This window comes from Python bivittatus, unplaced genomic scaffold (assembly GCF_059951505.1).
Source record: "Python bivittatus isolate LINGU-HERP-01145 unplaced genomic scaffold, Pbiv_v1 ctg000840_np1212, whole genome shotgun sequence".
Classification (NCBI taxonomy): domain Eukaryota; kingdom Metazoa; phylum Chordata; class Lepidosauria; order Squamata; family Pythonidae; genus Python; species Python bivittatus.
Genome location: NW_028277113.1, coordinates 31,681,334 through 31,695,187, shown reverse-complemented (window position 1 = coordinate 31,695,187; position 13,854 = coordinate 31,681,334). Strand labels below are relative to the sequence as shown.

General features: G+C 38.9%; 1 protein-coding gene across 6 annotated transcripts in view; it reads left to right on the top strand.

The window, feature by feature from the left end:
• The window catches only part of ANKRD12 (ankyrin repeat domain 12), a 94,870-nt gene that overhangs the window by 20,925 nt on the left and 60,091 nt on the right, over window positions 1-13,854 (top strand). For 4 of the 6 annotated variants that reach the window (XM_088130600.1, XM_088130596.1, XM_088130602.1 and 1 more), the window contains exon 2: window positions 7,876-7,972. The exons of the other annotated variants lie outside the window; for them this stretch is intronic. The gene's annotated coding sequence lies outside the window, so the exon portion shown is untranslated. The remainder of the gene's footprint in view (window positions 1-7,875; window positions 7,973-13,854) is intronic. 6 annotated transcript variants of the gene reach the window in all.

The following is a 13,854-nucleotide window of genomic DNA, read 5'->3' as shown; positions in this document are numbered from 1 at the left end:
GAGTTGAAAGTCCGTGTTGCCCAGTGACAGCCCCAAAACATCACTGCTCTAGAGGAGATCTGCATGGAGGAATGGGCCAAAATACCAGCAACAGTGTGTGAAAACCTTGTGAAGACTTACAGAAAACGTTTGACCTCTGTCATTGCCAACAAAGGATATATAACAAAGTATTGAGATGAACTTTTGATATTGACCAAATACTTATTTTCCACCATGATTTGCAAATAAATTCTTTAAAAATCAGACAATGTGATTTTCTGGATTTTTTCCCCCATTTTGTCACTCATAGTTGAGGTATACCTATGATGAAAATTACAGGCCTCTCTCATCTTTTTAAGTGGGAGAACTTGCACAATTGTTGGCTGACTAAATACTTTTTTGCCCCACTGTATACATAAGGACAGTTCTTTTTTAACTAGCCTTAATGACAGTTAGTAACTGAAAAGAAGAGCACTCATTTTAGTAGTCTTCCTCTCAGAGGCTCTTACTGACTAGCCAGATCAAGTAGTTTTTGGCTTTGGTAAGTAGTGTCTGTTAATACATCATACTAGGCCATAATGTGGTTACTTGAAATTGGTCTAGTACACTGTAAATTCAATCACTGTGATTTATAAATCATTATTATGGTTTACTCACTGTGGTTACAACCTAGCCAGTGGTGGCTTTTTTAATAAGCAGTGGTTAAGCAAACTGTAGTTTAGTATGGTGTGTGAATCCAGTTGATATATGGCAAAGAGAATGAGGCTGGATTTTTTCCAAGTGAAATTCAGTATTTTATGTGTAGAATCCTAAATAACAGGATAAATCAAGAAGCTTCCATGGTCTCTGTTACTGTGCTTGTCTTATCCTTGCTGCACCTGTTGATGAAAGTAGAAAGATGAAAGTTAACTGCATATATCACTTGGTTCATACAAAGATAGATTTGGGCCCATTGACAGTCTGATATTTATGTCCTTTAGTAACGTATTACTGTGAAGAGATTAACATGTACAAAATACAGTTGGTTTTCAATACCATTCTGTAGTGAATATATCACTGTGATGCACACATTCAATTCCTAAACTTGGATAAATTCCATGAATGTGTGACTATATTTTTGTTCCTCTGTATGAGGATATGCTCTAAATATTTACCATTTTTATCAGCTGTGCTAATTTTGCAAATTTTGCAAATATTCAAATAGAGAATAATGGTAAAACAGATACTAACAGATAATAAATTACAATGCAGGTGGTATCCTAGATGTGCCCTTCAAAGTGGTCTTATTCTGTTGTAACCAATATATAACTTAAATATAATTTAACTTCTATGAAAAGAAGCAATTATCCTTCATGTACATTTAATAAAAATCAGACAATATTGCTGTGTTACCATCTATTGCCTAAAAGATCTTACATCATCAGGGCACTTGATCTGTACTTATTTGAAAGTCCTTGCTGCTAATTTATGATAAATTTCATATAGAGTCATATACATAACATAACAATGTCCATTTTAACTAGTAAGTTGTAATATTTCAAAAGATGGTCATTCATGAGTTATCCAGAACAAGAAGGGAAGTCCATCAAATATTCTTTGTTCTTTGACCTGCATTAGCAGAGCCACACTTGAGCATTACTTTCAGTGGAGTAAAGTTGATTTTATAAGATGCTTAATTTATCTAGATAAAAATTCCACTTTTTAAGCTTGAATATTGGTTTTTTCTCTACAGTTGGGAAATCAAATTATAATCCAAAATCAGTTGCTAGCTTCCTTTTCCCCTTTAGGTGGCAGCAAAATGTTAGCTCCTTTTGATAGCAGTAGCTACCTTCAAATTGTGATGTCAGCTCAGCAGTTTCTTGGCTTTTTTTCCAGTGTGGGGAACTACTTGTTCGTTCAATTTGTACAGTCACTATTTTCTTTTCTCTTCTGGAATAGCCATCATGTTCATTTAGGAATGTGGAATTAATAATGAAAAATACCTCTTATTTTTGAAGTGTCATCCAGAAAAGGCAGATAGATACAGATACCGATATAGATACAGATAATAGCTATAGATATAGATATATATACTGTGAATATATAGGCAGAAGTTGTGGATTCTCTTTAAAAGTAAAAGTTCAGTCCTCTGTTGGGTAAGGGAAGGCAAAAAGGTGCATTTCAAATTTGAAAATATTATATCAATAGTATTTATTTTTAGAATTCTAATGTTTGGTATCAGTTTTCTTCCATTTCAATTTAGAGCTCAACGGTTTATATGTAGTTACCATAGATCATCCTTGATTCAGTTGAAGAAAAATGAATGAAAATATGAAATAGTGAGGAAAAACTTTTTCTTTAGCTCTGGGCTTAAGGAGAGATTGACGGTGCTCATCTTTCAATTGGATATGATCAACCATCTTGTAGGCAGGAATCTACTGTTAAATATTCAGGTAGTCCTCTGGCTACGTCCATTTGTTCAGCAACCATTCAAATTTATGACAGCAGTGAAAAAACAGACTTATGACCAGTCTTTGCCCATACAACCGTTGCAGCGTCCCCGTGGTCATGTAATCAAAGTTTGGTTGCTTGGTGAGTGGCCCACATTTATGGCTGCCCCCAGCTGACCTTTGTCATCTTCTTTGCCTGCCTCCCTCCATTGGGCTCTCTGATGCCGGCTGGCCTCAAGCCCTACAGCACGGGGGGGGGGGGCTCTGTCAGCCATGCTGTGCAGGGCACCCTCACCACTGCCTCTAGCCGCCTTGCCGCATGGGAAGCCCTTGGCCAAATAGCGCTTGTAGCAGGGTAGTGTCACCTCCAAGTGCAGGCAGGGTCCCTTGTTGCCATTCAGCAAGCACAGCGGTGGGCAGGAGGTCTCATCCAATGAGTAGGGAGGTGGGGAGCCATTCAGCTGCTGTTCCTGACGCTGGCACTGCCCAGCACCCTCCAGGTGAAGCACTGGCTTGGCCACAGGCTTGCAAGGCTCAGCTGGCCCTGCTCCACACACTCACTGGCTAAGTTAGTGCTGCAGATGCCCCGCCGCCAGGCATCCCAACCAGGGGAGGTGCTGCGGAAATATCCCTGCCTCGCTGCCCAGCAGGAGGATTGCCTGAGCCAGTAGTGGTGCACAGCAGTGTGGAGGACTTGTGGCCTGGGCCCCTCCCTTCCCAGGAGGGCAGCAGGGGACAGTGCTCTCTGGATGGCTTCCTCCTTTGTGTGGGGCAGTAGCAGCAGAGGAACTTCCTTGTGTGGGGCAGGAATGTGAAGAGCATGTAGAGCCCTCCCGGTTGGCAGTGGGATGAAACTGGTGATGGGGGCAGGCCCACCAGGAGCCCGGTGGCCAGGGAGACAGTGGCAAGGGGCAGGGGCACCCTGCACAGAATGGTGGACAGAGTCCCCACACTGTAGGGGTTGAGACAGTGGTGAGCCCAATAGAGAGGTGATAAGGCAAAGAAGATAAGGTCAGCTTGGGGCAGCAGTGGCGGGGGCAGCGGCGGAGGAATACAGTGACCTCTTCATCTTGGCCATGCTGTGCAGGGTGGCCAAAGGGCAGAGATGTGGAGGAGGTAGGTGAGTGGGAGGAGTTGAAGCAGAGGCAGTTCACACTGGGCAGGAGAAGCATGAGGTCCTGGCCTAATGACCATGCGGTCCTTGCCTAACAACTGCAATCAGGGCTGCTGGGACTGCTGTCGCTAAGCAGTGTGGTCATGTGGTGTTTCACTTAATGACCACTTCTCTTAGTGATAGATATTCCAGTCCCAGTTAGGGTCATAACCTGAGAACTACCTGTAAAGCAATTGATAAATTGTTCCTGGTCCTGACAGTGATCCTGCCATTGGTATCAACATCAGCTTCCATCCATGCCAAAGAGCAACAAATGGAGGGGGATTTTCATTGGAATGACAGCATGGAGATGTGTACAAGGATTTTTTTTTAAGTTGCTATATGTACTATAGGCCTAAGCTTATTTGATCATTCATGGCTTTCAAAAATAAAAACAATACATATTAAATTGCATATCAGTTTGGTCATTTCATTATTTGTTTACTCAAGAGTAAATATTAACACGTAATGCCAATATTTAATTTAGCTACACAAAATGTTAATTTAAAATTTTGAACCAGCCTATGGATCTTTTAGCTCAGCCTCTTGTATGTATTGTCTTTATATTCCCAAACTCATGTAATATTTTAACTCCCTTTGGTATTTTTATTTGATATGAACTTATATTTAAGCAGAGCAAGACCTATTTTTAACTTGATTACAAAGTTAATCTTTTTGAGAACAAGGGGCATCATTTGATTATCTTAGGTGAAATTTAGTCTTTTAATCAAATTTTCCAGTGTACAAAGGACTAGAGAGGTGGGTTGAATCATGGCCATTTTAAATTCTATTTAAATAATTCTATTTAAATATTTAAATAATCAAGAACATAGTTTGAATAATTTAACATTTAAATCTAAGTCAGAATGTATATTACTAGTTGCATCTGTAAGTGCAGATTTGATGTAGTGGTTAAGGTACCAGCTTAGAAACCAGGAAACTCTGAGTTCTAGTCCTGACTTAGGCATGAAGCCAGCTGGGTGTCCTTGGCCAAGTCCTTCTCTCTCAGTCCTTGGAGGGAGGCAGCAGCAAACCATTTCCAAAAATGTTGCCAAGAAAACTGCAGAGACTTGTTCAGGCAATCACGAGGAGTCAAGACTGACTTGAAGGCACCACCCCCAAAAAGTTGCATCTATATAAACATATTTATAAAGAGACTACTGATTTTGATATAATTGCAATGATGTATCACAGTATTTAACAGACAAAGGTATAAAACAGCCTTTGACAGTTTGTGTATATCTAGATGTGTGGACTTTTGTTCTCAAAATATGTATTTATAATCACATTTGTACGCTACCCATTCAGAATAATTCTGGGTCATTATAATTATTGCAGGGATGGATTTCTAGAAGTTGACATCCACATATTTAGAAGGTACTTAGATTAGAGAAGGCTGATGTGAAAAGATCACCCAGGCATATTAATGGATGGTATGTCTATCCTGGTATTATTAAGCATTATAAGGAAGATGTGATATACAGGAAGCTGGTAAAATAGAATAATATTTTATTGTATATGGTCTATTGACCTTTTTGTACCAGAATAAAGCCAGAAAGATATTTAAAAATCAGTATTAAAACAAATCTTAAAACTCTTCATGTTTATAGAAGTTATTTTGAGATAATTTAAGTACAAGTATGTACTTATGGATAGCAACTTTACTAGTTTGCTTTCTGCTAAAAGGGTGTTCTGTGACTGGCTATGATGGCTGTGGTAGCCATCTTGTAAAAAATGCCTGACACATTTTGTTCTCAACATTCTAAGTGAGTCCATTGATCTCAGAAGGTTGCTTGCTCCAGATACAAGGGCAACCTGTTTTGGTCTATGAATACTAAGACATTTTTTATCAATTTGTTCTTTAAATTGAATATTTTCTATCTAAGCAGAGGAAAGAATGCCAGAGGGTGCCATGCCCCTGATATCTCATAAACCATTTTAGAGAAGTGAATCAGCTTTTGAGGTGTATTCTGTTCCCTACCTCTGGCTTACAAAGAAAAGGGAGGTATGTGTGTTTGTGTATGTGTGCAGAAAAAAAAATCCCCTCTCACCCTTATGGGTGGTACGTATCTTTCTCAATCTCGGGTCCTCTACCAGAGGCCTGAGAGTTTGAGGGTTCTGCGCGGTATCTTAGCTGTTCCTAGCCCTGCACTCTTCTGGACAGAGAGCCCTGATGTTGTTCCTGGGATCTGTTGGAGTCACTCTCACAGCTTAGGTGTCACAGCCCCGAGTGCTCCTACCAGCACTGGGACCACTTTGGCCTTTACATTCCAAATCCTCTCTAGCTCTTCCTTCAAGGCCCTGGTACTTCTCCAACTTCTTATACTTCTTCCTGATGTTGTTGTCACTTGACACCACTACATCTATCACCACCACTGTCTTCTGGTCCTTGTCTAATACCATAGCATTTTGTTGATTGGATCTGGAAGTCCTACAGGATCTTAGCCTTGGGAGGGTCACACTGTGCAGATGTTCCTGTACACAATGCCAGCTATTTGGTTGTGCCTTTCAGTGTATGCCTACATCTTATACCCTGCCTACATCTTATACCCTGCCACTATGTGTTGGATTGTCTCTGAGGCCTTTTTGCACAGTCTGCACCTTGGGTCCTATCTAATGTGTAGAATCCCTGCTTCTATGGATCTGATGGTTAGTGCTTGTTCTTGTGCTGTAATGATTAGTGCCTTAGTGTCATTTTTTAGTCCAGCCCTTTCCAGGCACTGGTGAGATTTCCCAATGCCAACCATCTCAGCTATCTGTTGATGGTACATCCCATGCAGGGTCTTGTCTTGCCATGGAACTTCCTCTGTTTAAACTTCCTCCCATGTCTGCTGCCACCTCAGGCATTATGTCAGCAGCTCATCTTTGGGTGCCATCTTACTGATATATTCCTGGATGCTCTGGTTTCATCCAGGACAGTGGCTTTGACACTTACCAGACCCCGCCCACCTGCTTTCCGGCTGGTGTAGTCTCTGGGTGTTGGACTTGGAATGGAAACCTCCGTACATTGTGAGGAGTTTCCAGGTCTTCACATCAGCAGCCTCCATGTCCTCCTTTGGCCAGCTCACTATATCGGCGGCAGGGTATCTGATGGCATATGTGTTGATGGCATGGATCTTGTTCTTTCCATTGAGCTGGCTCTTCAGGACCTGTCTTATCCTTTGATGGTATGTGGATGCTATCTTCCTTGCCTCCTTCCTTGCCTTTGTGCTATCTATCTATCTATCTATCTATCTATCTATCTATCTATCTATCTATCTATCTATCTATCTATCTATCATCTATCTTTCTACGCATACATACATGCATGCATACATACATACAAAGAAATCTCGGTCCTAGCTGGAACACCACAGTGAAAGACCAAACAAAATTTGTTGCTTCAAATATCAGTACTTATCTGGATGAATACAACAAAGAAATGGTAAAGTGATTTTTAATTTATAACTAGGCTATATTAAAATATAAGCATTATAACTAAATATTTTAAAACATGCATTTTAAATCTATTAAAATCTATAGATTTTTTTTTTCAACTTGCACTGGGGTGGTAACACATTGTGCCACTTACCTACTATTATCGTGAGGAATTGCTTTGGAGAGAATGCACTGGTAGCTGTTTGGTTTCGTTTTATGTTTCCTAGAGATAATATATAATAGATTTCTCCGGGTGCTGTAATATACTGATTAGTGTTTTCTATGTATATTTAATATGGAGTATTTATGCAGTGCTATAATTGAGTATAGGTGAAGCTATTGTGGCTATAGGTGAAGTTATTGTGGATTTTGATGTCACGCAATTTGCTTTTACTCATATTGTTTTGCTTTATCCATTGATACTGAGTGTGTACTTCACAATTTCCAAAGTTATATTAGGACTGGTAGCACAGAGAAACCTACGATTCATGTTATGCACAGTGATAGATTCTGACTGTTGTATTATATAAAAGCTCATTCATCCATGCGCGTTGCCTAATTGATGATTATTTGAATTTACATATTTGAATTTACTGGTAAAATGGCACAAGTAGGCCTTCTCCTATACAAATGTTTTTCAGTACAGTAGTTTGCAGATTGATATACAAGTTATTAAGTAGTAACTAAAAAATGTTAATGTGAAATAATACAACTGACATTATTAATGTTTTCCTTTTTAGTAATAGCATATAGATATTACATTAATTTAATTTTCAGTAGTGTAAATAATATATATTAATAGGCTATTAATAGCCGATTTCTGTTCCTAGAAAGAAAGAGCTACAGTTCTTTATTATCTACATTTGCCTTAGTATTATTTTCATTTTTATTTTTTAGGTCTGTGTTGGATATTTTGTAACAGCTAAAAATAAGCAGATATCAATTTTGGATAGTGCTGGTTGCCTGGAACCTAATTACAGTGATTTCACACTAGGTAATCAATCTCTTTTTCTGTTTTTCTCAACTTGTATTTTGTTCAAATATTGAGATCTCTTTCATATATATATATATATACACATACATACATACATACACACACACACACATACATACACACACACAAATATACATACATACATACATACTCTGTGTGTGTGTGTGCACGTGTATATATGAAACATGGAAACTTTCATGGGAACTATATCTGTTTTCATTGTACCTTTGATTTTTTCCCTCAGAAAATGTCCCATTTTTGAAAGCCAGTTTTATAATGTTTTTGGAAATGTTGAAGCCATAGAAAAAGTACCCTGTGTAGAAAGGTAGGATATACATTGAAATAATAACAACAGTTTATAAATATTTCAGGAAACATGCAGTTCTTATTTTATCAAACAAACATTCAAAATATATTTTATACTTCATATTGTCATATTGTACAATTTAATATATTTAGCAAGGAATGTGCTCATTATGAATTATTTTGTACTCCTTAGAGCACTATAAGTTACCAAGAGCAAAGATGTCAAACATGCGGCATGCAGGCTACATGTGGCCCACAGCACTCCCGAGTGCAGCCCGAACTAGATTAAAATGCAGTTGGGTAATATTTAAGAAAATAAAATAAAAATACAACAAAACATGGACAGTGTTACATTTTAAAATGAAGTAATAATAAATTTAGTCACCAGTCACCAAAACTCTGGGCTTGCGACTCGCAAGGAGTCCTGCACAAGCTCACTGCCTCAGCTTAATTGCAGCAGCAAAGATTGCTTGATACTGCCTTGGCATGGGCTGAACAGGAGCACCATATGACAAGAGTTCCCTCTCAGTCTGCTCTACAGCAACCTCAAACACCCGTGGCTGCTGCAATTAAGCTGAGGCAGCAAGCTTGTGCTTTTCACTGGACGGCAGGCAGGCAGGCAGGCAGCCAGTCTTGCACTAGTAGTCGATCTACTCCAGATCCCAGAGCTTCCAGTACATGAAGGAGCACCTCTCTCCAAAACAGGTTGAATTAATTTCTCTGTTCCCTTCAAAAAAGGTTGAATTTTCCTCCTCCCTCCAAAACAGGTAACATTCATTTCTCTCCTCCCTCCAAAATAAATTGCATTCATTTCTCTTCTCCCTCCAAAAGAGTTTTAATTTCTTTCTTCCCTCAAAACAGATTTAATTCATTTCTCTTTTTCCTCCAAAAAATGCTTAATTAATATCTGTTGAGTTTCAGGCTGTACAAGGTCCATGATCATTGTTAAATGTATAAAAAATTCAGTTTTTAAATTAATAATTGAAGTTTAAATAAGTTCAGAATACATCCAGAGAAGAAGGAAAGAATGGGAAAAATGAAAGGGGGTGATTTTTGTATAATACTTTTCTTTTTTTTCTTTTTTTAAACATTTTTCTTACCTTTCTTAAGTGTGTGTCTTCAGGTCAATGTTGACTCCTGGTGACTGCCTGGACAAGTCCCTGCAGTTTTCTTTGCAAGCTTTCAGAAGTAGTTTGCCATTGCCTGCTTCTTAGGGCCGAGAGAGAGTGACTGGCTCAAGGTCACCCAGTTGGCTTTGTGACTAAGGCGGAATAGAACTCATGGTCTTCCGGTTTCTAGCCTCATGTCTTAACCACTACACCAAACTGACCTTTATATTATGTTATATTACATTACATTACGTTACAGTATCAAATTCCAAAAGAAAGAAAGAGATTTAAATGCTTACAAATATTGATTGCAGTTATCAATGACTGCTGAGTTTATATGATAATCTGTAAGCATGTATGTGTAGAGCCAGTTTGGTGCAGTGGTTAAGGAGTCAGACTAGAAACCTGGAGACGGTGAGTTCTAGTCCTGCCTTGGGCACAAAGCCAGCTGGGTGACCTTGGGCCTCTAATTTCCCCCCTCCCCAGGAAGAAAGAATTGGCAAGTTAATTGCTTAAAATGCTGCCAAGAAAAGTGCAGGGGCAGTTGCCAAGAGTCGAAAATAACTTGAAGGCACAACTTTTGAGCGTGTGTTTGACATACTGTTATACTTTCTAGCTTCTACGCTTTAACTAAGAAATACATAAATATTTTAACATGTCACTATTACATGTATTTGCAGTTTACTCATATTCTTGTATTCTGGCACACAAATTTGTACTTCGTGTGAGAAAAGTTACATAAAACATTTTTTTTCTATACATGGGATGTCAGAAATTAGAGGGGACATTGCAGGGAAGTGATAAGTAGGAGTAGGAATAGGAAGTAAAGAGGTTGCATGATAATTCGGCGGTAGGCCAGGCAGAAGTTCCGAGTGGGGAGGTGGGGAAATATATACGATATATACACGCACACACACACACACAAATATATGTGTGTATGTTTGTATATATATATGTGTGTGTATATATGCGCATATATATGTGTGTGTGTGTGTATACATTGTATACATTTAAATATATATAAATACACATAAATATTGAAAACAAATATCAAATTCATAATAGTTTCTTTTTTTATGTATTATATCTAGTTCCCATCTGATTTTAATGTGTTGATGTATTAATAAAAAAATAAACATATAAATATGTGCAGTTTTCTAAGTCAACATGCGGCCCACAGGGATCCTTATGTATGATTTAGTGACTCCTGTTTCTATTTCAGTTTGACACCAATGACCTAGAGTATAAGATCTGTGCTCACACACTCTGTATGCTGATGCAAACATACTATCTCTTTTGTCATCGTGGCACATTTGATAAGACAACAAAAGAGATCTAATTTGAAAGATCAGTCTCAAGACCAATTCCATAATCTATTTCTAATACTAAACTTAATATTTTCACATAAATTCTTTCTTTAGAAAGAAGAAGAATAGATCTATTTAAATAATAAATAAATAAAAATCAGGAATTATTTCTGGTTGGCTTATTATAGAAATTTTGTGAGGAGGCTCTAAATTTATATATAAGTAATGGATTACATTAGAAATAGCTTAGACCTCAGAATATTATTAATAAATAGGAACATTTGAAGCCAAATATCAGAACATGCGTTGTCTGTTAATGTAATTAAATGATAGCAACATGTACTTATTTCATTATACTATATAATAACTATTTAAGAGCTCGGTATTGTTTCATTGTTGTATATAAGTTATATATTTTATAGAGAGAAAAAATCAGTCTTCTGTATCATTTACCACATTTATGATCTGGTGCATCTTAATATATAATATATACTTGAAAATAATAGTGTAGGTTGAGCTAATTCTATGCAGAATTTGTGATTTTTTTCATATAAAAATAAATAAGATGTGATATGTGCCAGACTTTGTCTCACATGCTATCCACTTCACTGGTGTGGTAGCTTGGAGAAATCAGAATTTTTTGTTCTGTGCATAGTTTGCTATTAAAAAAAAACTATTCTTAACTGTGATTTGCAGAAAGAAGATAATTTATGAATCAGCTACTATGATGCAGTGATTAAAGTGGTGAACCTGGTTCTTCCCAGTCTTAATCCAAATCCACTATCATTCCTGAAAACCACTACTTGACTTTGGCCCAGTTACTGTCTCTCAGTCCAAGCAAACAAATAGTTATTTTGAGAACATAAAGGGAGCTCTCATTGGCTGGTGTGGGTCTTCTGGGCTGTGTGGCCGTGTTCTGGAAGTTTTGTTTCCTAATGTTTCACCAGCACCTGTGATCGGCATCTTCAGAGTGCAGGAGCACAGACAGGAGCAGTTCTCTCTGTGCCCAGGGTGATGTGACCCTTTTGTGGGTATTTATAGAGATCTGAGGGGGGGAGGGACACCCTGAGTGAGGGACACCCTGGCACTCATCAAATAGATCTTCCCAGAAGACATCACAGCTTTATCTCAGCACTGCCTAACAACCAGTTACTTCCTATGGGATAATGAGTACTACGAACAGATGGACGGTGTCGCCATGGGAAGCCCCCTGAGCCCAGTCATAGCAAATTTCTACATGGAACATTTTGAAAAACGGGCTTTAGAAACCGCACCCGTTACCCCAACAGTCTGGTTCCGATTTGTGGACGACACCTTCGCAATTTGGAGTCAGGATGAAGAAGACCTAGAGAAGTTCCTGAACCACCTAAACAGCGTCCACCCCAATATACAATTCACCATGGAAAAAGAAGTGGACAGCCAACTTCCATTTCTAGACATGTTGGTCATACGCAAACCAGACCTCAAATTAGGACACAAAGTCTACAGAAAACCCACCCACACAGACTGGTACCTACACAAAAACTCGAACCACCACCCACGTCAGAAAAGAGGCATTATCAAAACCCTCATGGTTAGTGCCAATTGGATCTGCGAAACCCAATTCCTAAACTCTGAACTTAACCACCTTAATTGGGTCCTACAAGCGAATGGCTACTCCAAGAATGAAATAAAAAGAGCCATCAAACCAAGAAAAACAGCCACCCACCAACGAAGTATTTCTGCCCTACATCAAAGGGGTCACAGACCGCATGGGAAAACTGATGGAAAAACACAATTTCCAAACAATCTTCAGACCTATCAGAAAAATACAAGAAGTGCTAAAATCAGCAAAAGGCAAAAGGGATCCCCTCACCGCCGCAGGAGTATACCGCATACCATGCAGTTGCGGGCAAGTATACATCGGGACCACAAAACGCAGCATCCATACCAGGATAAAAGAACACGAAAGACACTGCAGACTACAGCAACCAGAAAAATCTGCAGTAGCTGAACATGCTCTCAAGGACACTGGACACAAAAGCCTATTTGAAAACACAGAGATACTGGACAACACCAACAGCCACTATACCAGGCTATACCGGGAAGCCATTGAGATTCACAAACACCAGCACAGTTTCAATAAAAAAGAGGAGAGTCTAAAAATCAACAAAACCTGGCTACCAATCCTGAAAAATACAGCCTGCAAAAGGTCAACGAACTCAGCTCAACCACCAGGACATGTGAACAGTTCACACAATGAACTTGCTAATCACCCCTAGCAGCCCCTCGTTAACAATTCAATAGAAGAAAAAACCCTGCCTAATCCCCAGGAAGATACACACAGATGCTGACACCAAAACAAGCAGCCACTCAGTAACCCAACCCCCCCAATCCCCCCCTTTCCCCCGCCCTCAGATCTCTATAAATACCCACAAAAGGGCCACATCACCCTGGGCACAGAGAGAACTGCTCCTGTCTGTGCTCCAGCACTCTGAAGATGCCTGTCAGAGGTGCTGGCGAAACGTTAGGAAACAAAACTTCCAGAACATGGCCACACAGCCCGGAAGACCCACACCAGCCATCGTATGCCTGCCGTGAAAGCCTTCGACAGTACAATGGAGTTCTCATTGTAAAGCTACTTTGAGCTCCAATGAAAATAAATAAATACATAAAATAAAATTGTTTCCCTAAACAATTTTTTAAATAATAAAACTGTACTCTTTTCATAGAGCCAGTTTGGTGTAATGTTAAGGCACTGGGCTGGAAACTGGGAAACAGTGAGTTCTAGTCCTATCTTAGACACAAAGCCAGCTGGGTGACCTTGGGCCAGTCACACACTCTCAGCGCTAGGAAGAAGGCAATGGCAAATTATTTCGAAAATCTTGCCAAGAAAACTGCAGGGGCTAGTCCAGGAGTTAACAATGACTTGAAGGCTCACAGGAAGAAAAACAAAACAAAAAAACAAAACTCTGCTCATTGTACTATACCAAAGTAGGATTCAGTGGTTGACACTGTTAGGCAGCTTTTTTATTTTATGCTAAACTATATTTTTGTGTTACTTATACCATTAGATTATATAATTATAACCTAATTATTACATAATTAGGCATGTGTCTGAAATATCCTTGTGTCAAATAATATCTTAGTTTGGGGAAGTGTTATTTGTATATGTTTATAT